The sequence below is a fragment of the Monodelphis domestica genome, chromosome 1 (assembly GCF_027887165.1).
Source record: "Monodelphis domestica isolate mMonDom1 chromosome 1, mMonDom1.pri, whole genome shotgun sequence".
NCBI lineage: Eukaryota > Metazoa > Chordata > Mammalia > Didelphimorphia > Didelphidae > Monodelphis > Monodelphis domestica.
The window spans coordinates 249,482,705-249,500,598 of NC_077227.1; the positions used below are offsets into that span (position 1 = coordinate 249,482,705).

Consider the following 17,894-nt stretch of genomic DNA (forward strand, 5'->3'; position numbering starts at 1 on the left):
ATTTCTAGGTTTTTTTGCCACCACACAAAGGGCTGCTAACATATCTTAGAATGTATAAGTTCTTCCCCCTTTTTCTTGATCTCCTTGGGAAAGATCCAGAAATAATCTAAAGGTATATACAATTTTATAACTCTCTCTGCATAATTTCAAGTTGCTCTCTAAAATGGTTGGATCACAATTCCACTAACAGTGTATTCTTGTTCCCTTTCTTCCATATAATATTCCTCTAACATTTGCCATTTTTACAATCATTTTAGCCAATCAAATGGGCGAGGTGATGTCTCAGAATTATTTTGATTTGCATTTCTCTAAACAGTAGTGATTTAGAGCATTTTTTTATACCCCTATATTGGGCTTTGATTTCTCTATCCAAAAATCATTCATATCTTTTGTCTATTTATTAATTTATTATTATGTTCTTATTCTCATTATTTTGACAAAGTTTTTCATGAATTTTAGATATGAGACCTGAATCTAAGAAACTAAAAATTTCTCCCCCAATTTTTTGCTTTCCTTCTAATCTTGGCTACATTCGTTGTTTGTATGGAATCTTTTAATTTGATGTAATCAAAATTATCCATTTTACATCTCATAATGCTCTTCATCACTTGTTTGCTCATAAATTCCTCTCCTGTCCATAAATCTCTTGGATAGTATGTTTCCTGTTCTAATTTTCTTATATCTCCTTTTATGTGGAGGTCATGTATCTACTTTGATCTTATGTTAGTCGATGATATTAGATACTGGGCTATACCTTCTCTCTGCCAAACTTTTCTAATCATCCTGAAAATTTTTACCAAATAGTGAGTTCCTATCACCAAAACTTGGATCTTTACTTTAGTCAAATACCAAGTTACTATAATATTTTATTGTTTGTTGCATGTCCGTTCTATTCTACTGTTATAGTTTTCTATTTCTTAGCCAGAAAGAGATAGTTTTGACAATTATTGCTTAATAATACAATTTAAGATCTGATACTGTTAGACTTCCTTCCTTTAAAAATGTTTGGTACCCTCAGTGGCAAGAAACTATGTTTAAAAATTACATTTTTCTTTTCAAGATTATAAATGATGAGATTAAAAGAAAAATTAGAATAGAAATGAGAGAAAAGGATCAGGTTACAACAAAAATTCACAGAAGAAAAGAGTTTCCTAAAAATAGGAAGTACAAAACACCAACAAGACAATGCCTCCCAAAAAATTAGAATTGGACATCACGAAAGCAATGACTCTATAAGACATCAGGGAACAACAAAACAAATTTGAAAGAATAAAAAAATTGAAAGAAGAACTGAAATAACTCACTGGAAAAACAACTGGCCTAGAAATTAGATCCAAGAGAGAGTACCTACGAATCATTGGATTTCCAAGTACATTATCTCATTTCACTCTCAAAATAACTTTGAGTGGGAGGTCATAAACTTAGGAGATTTCAACCAGGAGGGTTTTGAGAGGTCTAGACTAATTCCCTTACTTTACAGGTGAGAGATAGAGGCCAAGATAGTTAAATAAATTTTCCAGGGCAATACAAGTAGTAAGCAGCAGAATCAGGATTTGAACCTCAATCCTTTTATTCTAAATCCAGTCCTTTTTTCCAGTGTATTATATCTACCTTCTCATTTTATTTTGTAGGTGAGGAAAGGGATACTGAATGATTAGGTGATTTACATAAAGTTATTTGTTTGTGTTGTGGCAGAATTGGGAATTATATTGATAATATGTTAAAATTCATGACAGTTCATTGAGGTAATTCAGTAGATAGAGGGCTGGGCTTGGAGTCAGAAAGACCTGAATTCAAAGCCAGCCTCAAACACTGACTAGTTTGTGATGCTGGGCAAGTCACTTAACTTCTGTTGGTCTTAATCCTCTGTATAAGGAAATGGTAAACTATTCAAGGTTCTTTTGCAAGAAAATTCCATGGAGAGTATCATCCATGGGGTTATTGAGAATAGACAACAACTGAACAACAAAACCAGAACAAAGAACAACATTACCTTACATCTTGATGGTGCTTTTCATGTGGTACAAAGTGTTTTCCAGATCCACGACTAATTTGTAAAAATGAAGAAATTGAGCCAGTGAGTCACTGATTGACTGGTCTAAATATTAGAAAAGAGACTAGAACCCCATTTCACTCTCCTCTATGCTCACAATGTCTTTAGGAAAGGACATATATAGGGAAATTGTGCCAATCATAGTATCATTGAATGGGAAAGGATCTTGGAGGTCCTTTGGTTTAATTCCCTCATTTTATAAATGAGGCAACTCAGAGAGTGATTTGTCTCGAGTCATGTGCATAGTAAGAGGAAGAGGCAACAATTAAACCACAGGTTTCCAATTCCAAAATGTATTATATTAATAAAATATACATATAAATAACTCTAAACTCCTGTAAGACCATGAGACTATTATATCTCTACCTCCTAGCATTCTCAGTTTTTAAAAAAGTCTCATCTAAAGTTCATCTTCTATAAGAAACCATTCCTTCTCAATTTTAATGCCTTACTTTTATAGATTTTCTCTACTATGTCTTGTTTGTATTTTGTTTGAGTGCTGTTTAATCTCATTTACCCTATGACCTACTTAAGATCAGGGATTGTTTTATGCCTTTCTTTCAGTGACTAGTACATGAGAAATGCTAGTAATAAATGGCAATTGACTATTTGCTAAAAATGGACACTTTCCTTGCCAACTAAATATCTCCTCTTATTGCAATCCAGCATGGTAAAATATTTTCAAGGGTCCACATTTATTAGGCTAACATCTTCATAACTTAATGGATTTCACAGTCCCAAAGAAATCCTACATAGTCAATTTACAACATTCTGTTCTTCACTTCTTTCTCCTTACTCTTTCCCTTCTACCTTTTGTATCAGGCTAAGTAATCCCTTTCTCTGCTTGTGGCCCACTACTTTCAAATATTTGTAGGCTGTTAATGTTGTTTCCTCTCAGTTGTCACTTAGCCAAGTTATACATATTTAGCTCCTTTAATCTTTTCTCATAAGTCATTCCTTCAATTTCCCTAATCGTTTCTCTTACTCTCCTTTGGCCTCTCTCCAATTTGTCTACATCTTGAAAGATTCTAAAGAAGCAGAGGATTGAGTGTTCTTATTAATAATTCTGCTTATACATCATGTATTTTCATAGTTCTCATGTTCCCTCCCTTTTTTTTCCCTTACTGGAGAATTTTCCATGAAAATAACATCTTTTTCCCAAGAAGTCTTTCTCCTCCAACTGCTCATTCCTCATCTGAGATTGATCTCCAAACTGTCTTTTTGAATCCTCACTGAGAATGATGATGTTGAAGGGGACAGAATTACCAAAGTAATTAACATACTACTAACTAATTGTGACCTGTCTATGGATGTAGCATAGACTCCCAACTTTTATTTTTATTTTCAGTTTTTTCAAAGATTGTATGGCCAAGAGAAGCATGGCAGAAGGGAAGAGAATAAACATGTAATTTATAGGCAAGATATTTCAAAATAGAAGGTGTTTATGCCATTCTTACAGGGATTATTTGCAGCCCTTTAAAAATAATTGACTATCTAATTAGAGAGATGGATAATTTCTTTATAGAATGCATATGAAGATAAATATCATCTTTTATAGCCACCATTTTCATAGATAGTAAGTGAGTTTCACTTTACACTGATATATTTTAACTTCTAGTCTTTCTCCAGCTAGATGGAATTTTCTAAGAATGGCCTGAACACAAATATTTAATATGTATTACCTACCTCCTAGAGTTGTTGGAGGTAAAACTTTCTATAAATTTCAAAGTGCTAATAAATGTGAATTATCAGTATCATTATTATTATTTTATTATTATTACTCTTTTCTACTTTCAACACTTAATGGTTTTAATATCATTCCCAAAGTCTTTGGGGAATAGGAGTTTTCATGTACCACAGATGCATTAATGAGCAATTTCAAGTTATATTATATTATAGAAGCAGCATGGCCAAGATATAGTAATCTGTAATGGAGGGGTAGGGATCCCCTTGAGATCTGGAAACTGATCACAAGGGGGTCATACTATGACCAAAGAGTTGTGTGATTAACTAATGGAAGATGGGAATATAGGTTGCATCTACTTAGTCAATTATGAAGCTCCTCTCCAACACACATATATCTTATTCCCTCTCTCCCCCTTATTCTCTACTTCCCTTTCCTAAGAAAGCTTTGATTCAGCACCTTTTCTGAGTTTCCCCCTTCAGACTAGTCTCTCACTTGATCTTTTTTCAATTTTTTCATTATATACAACCACCAAGAAAAAATTTAAACAAAAAATGCATTAAAAATTTGCAAACCCACAAATGCTACGTTGTTTACAATTTGCTTAAAATATGTAACTTACATATATGTGCTAATATAAATATCCTCTGCTTTTGACCTATCTTTGGATTTGTTATTTTTAATGTAATCATAGTTTGTGTTATTCTTATTCTCCTTTCTTCTCTTTTCAACTCTTCATTTATTCCCCTTATTGTTAAAATTTCCAATATTTGTCATTTCTAATAACATAATACAATCCATTACATTCAGATAGTGCAATCTATTCAGCCATCTCCCAATCATTACATTTGTGTTATTTCCAGTTATTTTGTCATTATAAACAAAGCTTCCTTGAATATTTATATATATACACAGCTATTTACCCTCTCAATAATGCCCTTGGGGTCAAATCCTAGTAATGGGATCACTATGTCAATGAGCATGAACAACTTTGCAGCTCTTAATGTATATTTCTATCTTGTTTTCTAAAAAAAAAAACAAATTTACGGCATCTCTTAACAATGAAATATTAAGCTTGTTTCTCCACATTGCTATCAGAATTCAATTTAATTTAACCCATCTGGTTCTCAGTTAACATACATTATCAGGGCCATATTTAACTAGATTGGTCCTTGGGCAGAAAACACAATTTTTGGCCAGTATCATATTCTTTCCAACAATCAAGTCTTTCCAGCTAGGTCATACCCAGTAGAACTTTTTTTCCAATGCCACAACTCCTCAGGAATTCAGAATTACCTCCCTAGTATCATAAATGTTAAGGAAAGATTTTTGTAGACTATTTATGTTCTCTAAACCATTGTCATCCTACCAGAAACTATGTTTGGATTATGTGCTCAAACTTTTATCTACTATGAGCCTCATGCAAGTGTGTTGGGGCTCTCCAGATATCTATCATATTTAATTTTTCTAAGGTCCTTTTCATCTCCTTAACTTTTTTCTTATTTATTTTTTGGTTAGATTTACCAAGTTCTGAGAGGGAAAAATTAGTCCTCTATTATTATTATTTTGTTATCTATTTCCATCTGTATTTCATTTTTCATTTTAAAATCTGGATGCTATAACTCTTGGATCATATAGGTCCAATACTGATAGTGCTTCAACATCCATAATACCCCCCAATATAATAGAGTTACGCTGTTCTTTCCTTCCAGTTATATACATTTTAGCCCCAACTCTGCCAGAGATCATGTCTACAACTCCTACCTTCTTTGGATCAGTTATCATATAGTATATTCTACTACAACTCCTTCCTTTTACTTTATGTGTGTCTCTCATTTTCAGTGTGTTTCTTGTAAACAAAAACATTCTGAGGTCCTGGTTTTTGATCGTTTCTGTTATCCATTTTCTTCCCATGTGTAAATTTATCCCATTTACACTCAATGTCATAGCTACTAGCTATGCATTTCCATCTACTCCATTCTTCCTCACTGTTTGTCTTCATCTTCTCTTCTTTCCACTATATCCCTCCTCAGATGTTCAATTTTCTTTGTCCTGTACCTCCCCAATTCATTCAATTTTCCAAGAATCATTCCTTATCCCCACCACCTTGCCCTCCTACTAACAAATTGTCAAACCTTTCCAAAGGTTACTACTGCCTTGTACCTACCCCCTTATATTTTAACTCATATTATATATACTTTTTGAAAAATCTCTTCCTTATCCCAACATTCATGCCCTCATACCTCTTGTTCTGAGTTTGATTCTAAAAATTCCTCTCTTATCTTGCCTGGGACCTCCCCTTTATGTATCCATCCCTTCCCTCCTTTTACTTATCCCCCTAAATTCCTATTACCCCATCCTTTCTTCTCTTATTCCATCAGCCCTGAAAGGGAACTCTCAATTTTCTTATACCATCTCCTTTCCCTCCTAATTCTCTTTACATTAAGGAAATTTTTATCCTTTAAATTATGTATGTTGTTCTCTCAGGTACTCCATCAAAAACCCTTGGGCATTTCTGCCACTGCAACTACAATAAGACAGTGCACCTCTCCCCGTGGCAGCAACCTGTAACTCCAATCTCCTGGGGGTGATCACAACTAATAAGGCCCCAGTCCCTCAGAAACCACACTCATCTGTGTACAATCCTTCCTCAAACCTCCATAGTCTCTTGTTTGTTAGCAGTGAGGAGTTTTGAATTCCTGCTCTTAGGTCCTGGTGCCCAGTGATTCAGTGGTTTCCATCCTTCGATCCCCAGTTGAGGCTGCAGTAGACATAGCTTCTCCCAGAGCCCTCTCCCTATGGATTACAGTGGTATACTCAGGTTTGTAAGCTCTTGAGGCTGAGTAAACAAGGTTAAATTGATTGTAAATCATGTCCCTAGAAGCTACCTTGGTTGATTTCCCTCTGTTCTATTTCTACTTCTAGGATATATGACTGTGGCACTGAGGCCAGAAACATTAAAGAAAAAAAAAATCTTCCTCCCTATTTCTTCCTGGCTGTTCAGTTTCACTCCCAACTCATGTCTATTTATGTTGCTTTTAGCATTGATTCTGTGGAGTTAGTTTTGGTTGTTTCTGGGGGATATTAAGAAAGACAAGGAGACAATAAATTGTGGTATATGTTGGTGATGGAATACTATTGTGCTCAAAGGAATAATAAAGTGGAGGAATTCCATGGGAAATGGAACAACCTCCAGGAACTGATGGAGAGTGAGAGGAACAGAACCAGGAAAACATTGTACACAGAAACTGATATACTGTGGTACAATCGAAGGTAATGGACTTCTCCATTAATGGCAATGCAATGACCCTGAACAACTCGGAGGAGCCTTCGAGAAAAACCACTATCCACATCCAGAGGAAACACTGTGGGAGTAAAAACACCAAAGAAAAACAACTGCTTGAATACATGGGCTGAAGGTATATTGTTGGGGATGAAGACTCTAAAGGAACATCCTAGTGTAAACAACAACATGGAAGTGGGTTCTGATCAAGGACACATGTAATACCCAATGACATTGCATGTTGGCTGCGGCAAGAGTGGGTGGAGGGGAAGGAGGTAAATAATGTGATTATTGTAACCAAGGAATAATGTTCTAAATTGACTAAATAAACTTATTCAAATGAGAAAAAAAGAAAGACAAGGAGTTTCAAACCCTATTCTACCATCTTCCTACAATGCATCCCTCTTTCTCTCTTTTATTTCTGATACATTTTTATTTATTCTAGATTATGTTAAAACAATTTTAATATGTTTTCTGATAATGCTTGCTTCAGCAGCAAATATACTAAATTTAGAAATATACAGAAAAGATCAGCATGGTCCCTGCACAAGGATGATACAGGAAAAGCTTTTGTACAAACAAAACTAATTTAACCAAGATTAGAAGGGAAACAACAAAATGGGGGAGGGTGTTTTATAACTAATTTTATAACCAATTTCTCTGATAAAGGTCTTGTTTCTCAAATTTACTTATTTCTTTTTTACTTACCTTCTGTCTTGGAACCAATAGTAAGCATTGGTTACAATATAGAAGCATGGTAAGGGACTAGGTAACTGGGGCTAAATGATTTGCCCAGGGTCTCACAGCTCTGAAGAATCTGAGGCCAGATTTGAACCCAGGACATCCTGTCTCTGGGCCTGACTCAATCCACTGAACCACCCTCATTTCTCAAATTTATAGAGAAGTAAATCAAATTTGTAAGAATACTAACCATTCCCCAACTGACAAATGATCAAAGGATATAAACAAGCAATTTTCAGATGAAAAAAATCAAAACTATCAGTAATCATATAAAAATGTTCTAAATCACTTTTCATTAGAGAAATGTAAATTAAAATGGTACTGAGATATCACTTCACACCTATCAGATTGGCCAATATGATAGTAAAGGAAAATGATAAATGTTGGAGGGGATATGGGGAAATTGGGACACTAATGCATTCTTAGTGGAGTTGTGAACTGATCTGATCATTCTAGAAGGCAATTTGGAACTATGCCCAAAGGGCTACAAAATTGTTCATAACCCTTAATCCTGTAATACCCCTACTTTCTATATCCCACAGAGGTAATAAAAAAGGGAAAAAGATCTACTTGTATAAAAATATTTATAGCAGCTCTTTTTGTAATGGCAAAGAATTAAAATTGAGGGAATGTCTACCAATTGGGGAATGACTGAATAAATTGTGGTACATGTTGGTGATGGAATAATATTGTGCTATAAGAAATGATATGCAAGACAATTTCAGAAAAAGTTGGAAAGACCAAATGAATTGATGCAGAGCAAAATAAGCAGATTTGGGAGAACATTTTACACAGTAACATTAATATTGTATGATCAACCATAAAAACTTGGCTACTCTCAGCATTGCAATGATCTTGGACAACCCTGAAAGACTTATGATGGGGAATACTACCCATCTCTAGAAAAAAAATGGTTGGAGTCAGAGGGGTGAGGATAAAAGCTTATTATTAAAAAAAAAAAAACTCTTACTTTCCATCTTAGAATTAAAGCTTCTCAGTCCTGCGAGAAGCTTCAAGGTAGGAAGATAGAAAAGGGATAGGAGTTCTGGATGCCGCGAAGGGTGTGAGGGAGCCAAATTCGAGATGTCAATAATGAGTCAGAGGTCAGTTATCATTAATATTTTGGAGCCCCAGCCAAGCCCCAATCAATGGACGTCACTGGGAGGCTATATTCCATCCAGAGATCCCAATTTAACACTTCACCGGTCAGAGGATGATATAGTTCAGCTAGGAGAATGAATAGAGACTAATAGAGAGAATTGCAGAATGCTAGGTATTAGCATTGGAAAAGAAAGATACACCTGGCCGAAGGCCAAGCCTCAGGTTGAGATAGAGGGGAGAGAGAAAGGTGGAAAGACAGTGTTGAGCAAACCTGTGAGATCCAAGAAGATTCCAAGAAGAAAGGAGCTGGCCCCGGCTTCCCTATTTAATCTCTTTGATATGCAAATGAACTCAATATATATTGATAAGTTACATAGTGTATTACCATTGGATAATTGCAAATTATGACAAGGTGAAGGTGGAGTTTTTATCCTCAGGTGAGTGAGACAAAGGGAAGCAAGGTTTCGCGCCCTAACTCCAGCCACGCTGGGAACAGAGTTCATTGCCATGCGCAGAATGGCCATGTGCCCACTCACAATCCTTGCCTCTTAATTATACATATGGGCTGGACTGCTACAAGAATCAATACTGTTTATTGGTCCTAAGCCAGAAGAGTGGTAAGGGCTAGTCATGGGGGTCAAGTGACTTGCCCAGGGTCACACAGCTGGGAAGTGACTGAGGCCAGATTTGAACCTAGGACATCCTGTTTCTGGGCCTGTCTCTCAATTCACGGAGCCACTCAGCTGGCCCCTATAGCTTATTATTTTTCACATCAATGAATTAATGTTTTTATTGTGAAGATTTATTTTTATGAGTATATTCTTATAGTGATGACCAATATGGAAGTGTTTTGTATGATAAGAAAAAAATTAAATTAAAAAAGAAACAACTGGAGAGAGATTAATTGAATATAGTTGTGCTATAAATATAATAAAAATAATAGTCTAAAATTTTTTAATGTTTTCTTATATTTTATGATCCATGTAATCTCTCCCCCGTCCCCCTTTCTTCCCCAAGAAGGCATATAATTTGATACAGGTTTACATGTATTCTCATATAATATATATTTCCATGTTTGTCATATTTCCACATTTGCCATGTTGTAAAAGAAGACATATATTGCTTAGAGTAGAGAAAAATTAATGGAGGAAATAAAGTAAAGAATGGTATGTTTCAATTTGCTTTCCAACTCTATCTGTTCCTTCTATAGTAGAAAAATATCTTTTTTGGTCAAGAGTGTCTTGGATTTGTCCTGGACTTTTGCATTGCTGATAATAAAGTCATTCACAGCTGAACCTCATGCATTATTGTTACTATGAACACCATTCCCTTGATTCTGCTCACTTCAACTTTGCATCACTTCATATGAGACTTTTCAGGGTTTTTTTTTTTTTTAATGATCATCTTGTTTGTCTTTTCTTAGACAAGCCTCTCTAATTTTAAAAAAAAAAAAAGTTATAAGGGAAAACCTGGATACTTCAGTGGATTGAGAACCAAGCCTAGAGATGGGAGGTCCTGGGTTCAAATCTGGTATCAGATACTTCCCAGCTGTGTGACCCTGGGCAAGTCACTTGACCCCCATTGCTTAGCCCTTATCACTCTTCTGCCTTGGAGCCAATACACAGCATTGACACCAAGATGGAAGGTAAGGGTTTAAAAAAAAAGTTATAACTTAACACAAGTTGGGTAATCACAGTAGTAACTGCCCAGGTTCTATTGAACAAATATCCTCTTCTCCAACATATCCCATTTCTGGTCTGCCAGGTCAACTATAGTTTTCAAGGGCTTCTTCAGGACATTCTTAAAGAAGACTTCTGGAGTCAAAACAGTGTATAGGAAGCCCACTCTTCCCTTTTCATTTTAGAAGAAGCAAAGCAAGTCTCACAGAATCATCAAGTACAAATAGGTTACATAGTCTGCACTGCTAATCTCATTAATAATAATAACTAGTCATTATAAAGTGCTTTAAGGTTTACAAAGCATTTTACATATATTATCTAATTTTATCTGAACTTCTTTTCTCTCAAAGCCCCCTTCCCTTCCAAACATCTCTCTTAACCCCCATATCCAATTGATTTCCAAGTTTGGTCCTTTCATTCTACACAACCACATGTCTTGTTTACTTTTCCTCTCTCTACTGAAACAGCCACCCTCCCTGGTGTTAGCCCTCATCACTTTTTACCTTCATTATTGAAATAACTTGCAAAGTGATAGTGAGTTTTTGAAGAATGAGTTAATGTTCTTTGTTTGTGGAGTGGGGGCCACCTAAAAACAAACAAACTAACAAACAAACATCCCCTGTTGGATCCAGGTCCTGTGGGTCAAAGCCATGAATGCCTTCAGAGTCAGAACCTGGGGACTTTTAAATGAAAGGATTTGATAGCTAATAGAAAATCTTTGCCAATTCAAATATAAATTCAAAGAGACAGAGCTGTCACCAAGATAAGAGTGAAGTTGAAATCGACTATTCAGTGAATCCTACCTGAGGGAAACAACCACGTGTGCCATACCAAGAAGGGTCTGCTAATGAAAACTTTATTTCCTGACCAATCTGAAAGCTGATATTTACATGTAAATGAGAAAACTATCTGCTAATGATGATGATAAATAGTTAGCATTTATATAATTCTTTAAAGTTTGCAAATAACATTATATATATGTTATGTCATTTCATCCTTACAACAGTTCTATGAGGCAGGTGTTATGATGTTTAAAGAATATTTTGTTTTTCCCTATAAGTAAAAATAATGTTTTAGCATTTAAAAAAATGATTTTTGACTTCTAAATTTTCTCCCTTCTTCTATACCTCTGTCCCTCCTTCCCTCTCTTCCTGCCCTGACCTCTTTCCTAGAGGGTAAGCAACCTAATATAGATTTTACATGTATAATTCCATGCCTTTACATAGACTCTTCCATGCCTGTCATTATCTCTAGCCTCATCTCTCTACCTCTCAGAATCTTTATCTCCCTTCAGAGACCAGTTCAAGTACCACCTACTACAAAAGACCTTTTTCTGATTGGCCTAGTGGTTGGAGCAATCTCACTCACATCCCCATGAACCATTCAATTACTTTGTTATTGTGTGTGTGTGTTTTTGCACAACTTTACATGTTGTATACTCTGCCACACAAACTCTTCCATAGAATGAAAAATTAATTAGGGAATGGATTGCTTTCCCTTTGTTTTTGTATCCACAGTGCATAGAACTGGCATTTAGTAGGCACTTAAATGCTGACTCAATTGAGTGATAATGACAGGATAAATAGCACCAAAATTAATGTTTCTGAATTCAACAAATCCAAGTTGAACTATGTGGCCCGTAGAGTCCCATTGCTATAGCCCGTGGGTCATAGGCAATACAGTCAGCTGAGTGGTACAGTGGATAGAGTGCTGGGTCTGAAATCAAGGAGACTCATCTTCCTGAGTTCAAATCTGATCTCAGACACTAACTAGCTCATACAACAATGAACAATATGGAGACTTGCTTTGCATAATAATACATGGATAACTGTCACCAAGAAGAGGGAGGGAAGGAGACAATCTGGATATTTTGACTTCAGAAAATATATGGAGAAAATTGTTATTAAATGAAATTGGTAAATAAAATAACTTCATAATAAGAAGCTTACTAGTTGTTTGATACTGAGCATGTTACTTAACCCTATTTACCTCAGTTTCCTCATCTGTAAAATGAGTTGTAGAAGGAAATGATAAAACCACTCCAAAATCTTTGCCAAGAAAATCCCAAATGAGGGAAGCAAAATATTGACATACTTTGGATAGGATCTATTAGTGATGAAAATACAAAAGTAACTGCACTTGTATATTTCTGTTAGGGAAAATAAAGAAAACTGCATCTTACTAGAAGGGGCAACACAATAAAAGTGAAAATGCACTGGATTTAAGAGTTTTTAAGACCTGAATTCAAATCCCGCTCAAACACTTACTTGTGATGTGACTCTGAGGATTCTAGAATTCTAAAAGATATTGTTGTTATTATTCAATTGTTTCAGTTGTATCTGACTCTGAACTTCCATTTGGTATGTTCTTGGTAAAGATTTCCCATTTCCTTCTCTAAATCACTTTACAGGTGAGGAAACTGAAGCAAACTGGGTTAAGCGACTTGCCCAGGGTCACACAGCCAAGAAATGTCTGAGAACAGATTTGAACTTGGGAGATGAATGAGTTTTCCTGACTCTAGGTCTGGCACTATACCCAATGTACCATCTAGCCTTGGTAATAGATCTTAGGTTATTGTAATGAGAGAAGAAACCAATAAAAAGAGGAAATTGATTTCTACTTTGAAAGTTTAGAGATGTGTCTGTTATTTTGCTGATGTTGTTTTTCTTTACACAATCTGGGCAAGGTCCATGCTCGCTTTAGAAGACAGGCTATGCAAAGGAGTCAAGTATTCGGGCCTCATAAATCCTTATTTTCAAGTAGAGAAGGAAGTAATACGTAATTCAGTCTAATTTCCACATTCTGTATCATTTGGGATAGATTAGGAAAGCATTTTCCAAATTGGATGGCAATGCAATAACAACCAACATGTCAAGATCTTGTTTTAGTGGCTGAGAGTAATACAAAGAGAAAATAGCATGTAGTTCCTGCCCTCAGGTTTACTGTCTAACAGGGAGGTACCTCATGTAATCAGCATATGACTAATGAAGAAGAGCAAAGTACGAGAGGTTGGAGAAAGATCAGTTCTAGATTTATCACAAATATATACTAAAACTTATATCATTTTATGAGTAACCATTTGCATCTTAAACAAATTCTGTGAATTATAGACTCCTTCAGCCACAATGAAATGCAAGATACTTAAAAATTAGAGGAAGAAATAATTTAAGCAACTACTCCACATTTGGGATAAGAAGTGGCACTGTCTCCCACATTAGAAGGTGAGCGGGTCCCCAACTGCAAGGACAGTCTTTTGTAGTTGTTTAAACATGTTTCAGTCATGTTTGACTATTCTTAACCCCACATGACATTGTCTTGGCAAAGACAGTAGAATGGTTTGCCATTTCCTTTTCCACCTCATTTTATATCTGAGAAAACTGAGGCAAACAGGGTTAAGTGACTTGCTGAGGATAGCATAGAGTCTGAGGCTAGATTGGAACTCAGGAAGATGAGTCTTTCTGACTGCACACCTGGAGCTCTACCCAGTGCACTACTTACTTGCCAAAAAAACTGTCTTACTTTTCTTATACCCTTGAGTTAGGTGAACATAGAATAGTATACCTGTCAGATGTGTGGGAAAGTAAGGACTTTAAGACCAAGCAAGAAACAGAGAACATTACAAAATATAAAATGAATGACTTTGATTATACCAAATTGAAAATATTTTTACAAACAAAACCAATGCAATGAAAATTAGAAGGAATTCAACAAACTGGGAAAACATTTTTATAACAAAACTCTCTGACAAAGGTTTAATTTCCCAAATATGTGAGGAACTAAGCCAAATTTACAAAAAATTCAAGCCATTCCCCAATCAGCAAATGGTCAAGGAATATAATAGGCAATTTTCATATGAAGAAATCAAAACTATCTACAAGCACATGAAAAAGTGTTCTAAAACCAAAACAACTCTGAGGTACCACCTTACACCTGACAGACTGGCAAATATGGCAGCAAAGGAAAGGGATAAATGTTGGAGGGGAGGTGGCAAAATTGGGACATTAATGCATCGCTGGTGGGGTTGTGAACTGGTCCAATTATTCTAGAGGGCAATTTGGAATTATGCACAAAGGGCTTTAAAAGAATGCCTATCCTAAATTAGAAAAGGGGGCAAAAAAGAATGCCTACCCTTTGACCTAGCCATCTCACTGCTGCGTTTGTACCCCAAAGATATAATAAGGAAAAAGACTTGTACAAGAATATTCATAGCTGCACTCTTTGTGGTGGCCAAAAATTGGAAAATGAGGGGATGCCCTTCAATTGGAGAATGGCTGAACAAATTGTGGTATATGTTGGTGATGGAATACTATTGTGCTAAAAGGAATAATACAGTGGAGGAATTCCATGGAGACTGGAACAACCTCCAGGAAGTGATGCAGAGTGAAAGGAGCAGAACCATGAGAACATTGTACACAGAGACTGATACACTGTGGTACAAAAGAATGTAATGGACTTCTCCATTAGTGGCAGTGCAGTGATCCTGAACAACTTGGAGGGATCTATGAGAAAGAATACTATCTATATCCAGAGAAAGAACTGTGGGATTAGAAACACAGAAGAAAAACATATGATCAATGATGTAGTTTGATGGGGACATGACTAGGGTTTTGATGTTAAAAGATCACTCTATTGCAAATACAAATAGCTTGTAAATAGGTTTTGAACAATGATACACATACAACCCAGGGGAATTGCTTGTCAGTTTCAGGAGGTGGGAGGGAAGATGGGTGGGGAAAATCATGAATCATGTAACCATGGAAAATATTCTAAATTTAAAAAATAAATCCTTCATTCATATTTAATATTTTAAAAGTACATATAAGGAGTGGCTCTATCAAGTACTTAATTATAACCAAGATAGAGGAATGACTATACTACAGGGACATAAATATGTAAAATTGTATATTTGGTTTTGATTTTTTCTTTTTCTTTCTCTTTTCTTTTTTGCATAAATGGTCAAGGACAACACGGCATGACTAATGGAAAGTTGGAATAGGTGAACAGGGTTTCTAAGAAAGAAGAAACACAAATAACTGACCATTAGCTAAAAGATAAAAAAAATACACCACGGGAAGCTGCCACTATGTCTTGGTTTAAAATGAAAAACTCCCCTAACCAATTCAGATCTCTGAGAAAAAAATTGCCTATTTCTGTCTCTGTCCTTGTCAATTTCTCCCCATCAAATCCACCTTCAAATGCCAGACACTCCTCCCCTTCTGAATAGATTATGCTTCTCTAACAGAGTAGATATGACAGTAAGTAACTAATAATAATGATAATAATAATAATAATGAGAAACAGTCCCAGAAATATATTTCATGTTCCTTCCTCCATCCTTGTCTTCACTCAGTTGAGCAGCTTCCCGGTGAGCATGGCATTAATCATTAGGGCAGCAGCATTGAGATAAAGGCCAAGTGGAAATTCATTGTGCATTACAGGGTGAGCAGTGTGGGTACAGGACTATGGGCTTCTGTATATGTCTGGGGTGGGAGGAGGGAGAGAGGGAAATTGGAAAGGCAGAGCTGAAAAATCTGTCATATATTTATACTGCTCCAGTTGGTCAGGACTGGTTCCCCATTGTTACTGCAGATTAAAATCATTCATGTCCTTCTACCTTCATTGGAGGTCACCTTTCATAAAGGTAGATAAATATTATGACAAGTTAAATTCTACCCTTTCCCCAAAAAATAATCTGCCCAGGGGGTATGCAGCAGAGTAAGAAGAGGGAAAAATAGAAGAGCTCAGTGGAAATGGGAAGAATTACCTGCCAGAATTGTTTTTTTTTCTTTTTCTGGTACCTAACAGGACCCCCTCTTGCAGAATTATATAATACAATTGGAATAATAAGAATGGTTCATTCTCCTCAGTAGCCCTCTAACAACATTGGAATGCCCATAAATGAGGAAAAGAAAGGCATACAGATGATATAGTTGAAAACACATAATAAACATGGAGAATTTTCTGTGCTCTTGGACTAACTGAGGAAACAATATTATTGTGGTTAATCAAATAATTTTTAAAAGTTACCTACACTAAAAGAAGGTGACTGCTTACAAAGAATTGAGGATTCTGTTTTGTACAGTACAATTCTAGTGTTATACAGTTCATTGTATTCTTTAAGGACTAGGGAAATATGTGGAGATTTTGTCATGTCAAGGTCACCAGTCTAGACATCAACATATGGCATAAAGGAGGAAAAAACTTGTTTAATGAATATTCTGGTTTATGTATGTTTAGTAAATGTACTATTAATATTTATATGTGTGTATGTGTATATCTAGATACTAAGGCATCCGTATTCACACAATATGGGTGGTTTCTGGGGCAAAATCTAAGAAAATATGTGTGACACCACTACATAGCACAGACCAAAGAAAGTTTTGGTCAGCCAAAATAATTGTTGCGGCCTATTTGAAAAACTGAGGTCCTAGTTCATAGCTTCCCATTAGAGCCAAAAGAGCCATTTATAGACCACCAAAAGAATTAAAATGAAAAGAGATTCCATTCTACAAAGTCCTCTCTTCCCTCTTCCCAGCTTCTATAATCTCACATTTTAAAATAAAACTATATGGAAAATCATTTCTGACATCCCCAGAAGATTGTTTTCACTGTGGTCAAGGGAAAATAGTTAGGGCGGGAACACATAGTAAGTAGGAGGTAGCAAGACATGTTTCATTGATTTCTCCTTAGAATTACTTATGAATTTGTTCAGAGAAAGGAAGAGAATAAGCAATTCTCAGCTTCTGAAAAACTATGTTGCAAAAGTATTTGTGTATTCCTAGAACTAACTATAATGTGTTAAACAGCATAGGCAATTAATGAACGTTTGTTAAAGATGAATTCCAATTATTTTGGACTCAGAAAGCATTCTTTCACAGTAACAATGGAGTAGTTAGATTTTTCAGACCAGCACACAAATGTTCACTTAATCCATTTCATAGATGAACTATACCATTAAATAAAATAATCTAACCAACACTTAGAAGGTTGCTTCTAAGACCAACAAAAGTGATTTTCAAGGATAAATGGGGACAACACAATTGCACTGCAGTATTGTATTAGGGAAGTTGGATTATTAAATTTGTTTGCTTATCAAGATCTATAAATGTTTATGGGAACTTTCCTAGCCCCTTCCCTAATGAATCCAATTGAAGGATGAAGGAAAGTTCAAAGTTATAAAGTAAGAATAAGGGAAAGTAAGAAAAGAGAAAAAGCACCTGGATATGGAGAAGAATGGGAAGGGGAAAAGGAACTCAGGAAGTGGATATGTTCCTTGGAGAACATATAATTGAGAGATAGTTTAAAAAGAGGGAATATTTACACTACAGGAAGGAAGGAAGGAAGGAAGGAAGG

The 17,894-nt window shown here is 35.7% G+C and overlaps 1 protein-coding gene and 1 non-coding gene across 16 annotated transcripts in view; one reads left to right on the forward strand and one right to left on the reverse strand.

Annotated features, from left to right (window-relative positions):
- The window catches only part of NRXN3 (neurexin 3), a 2,159,162-nt gene that overhangs the window by 158,345 nt on the left and 1,982,923 nt on the right, over nt 1-17,894 (reverse strand). The window lies entirely within an intron of this gene.
- Nucleotides 7,505-7,611, forward strand: LOC130456626 (U6 spliceosomal RNA). Its single transcript, XR_008915695.1, has one exon. It is a non-coding gene; the product is annotated as a U6 spliceosomal RNA (small nuclear RNA).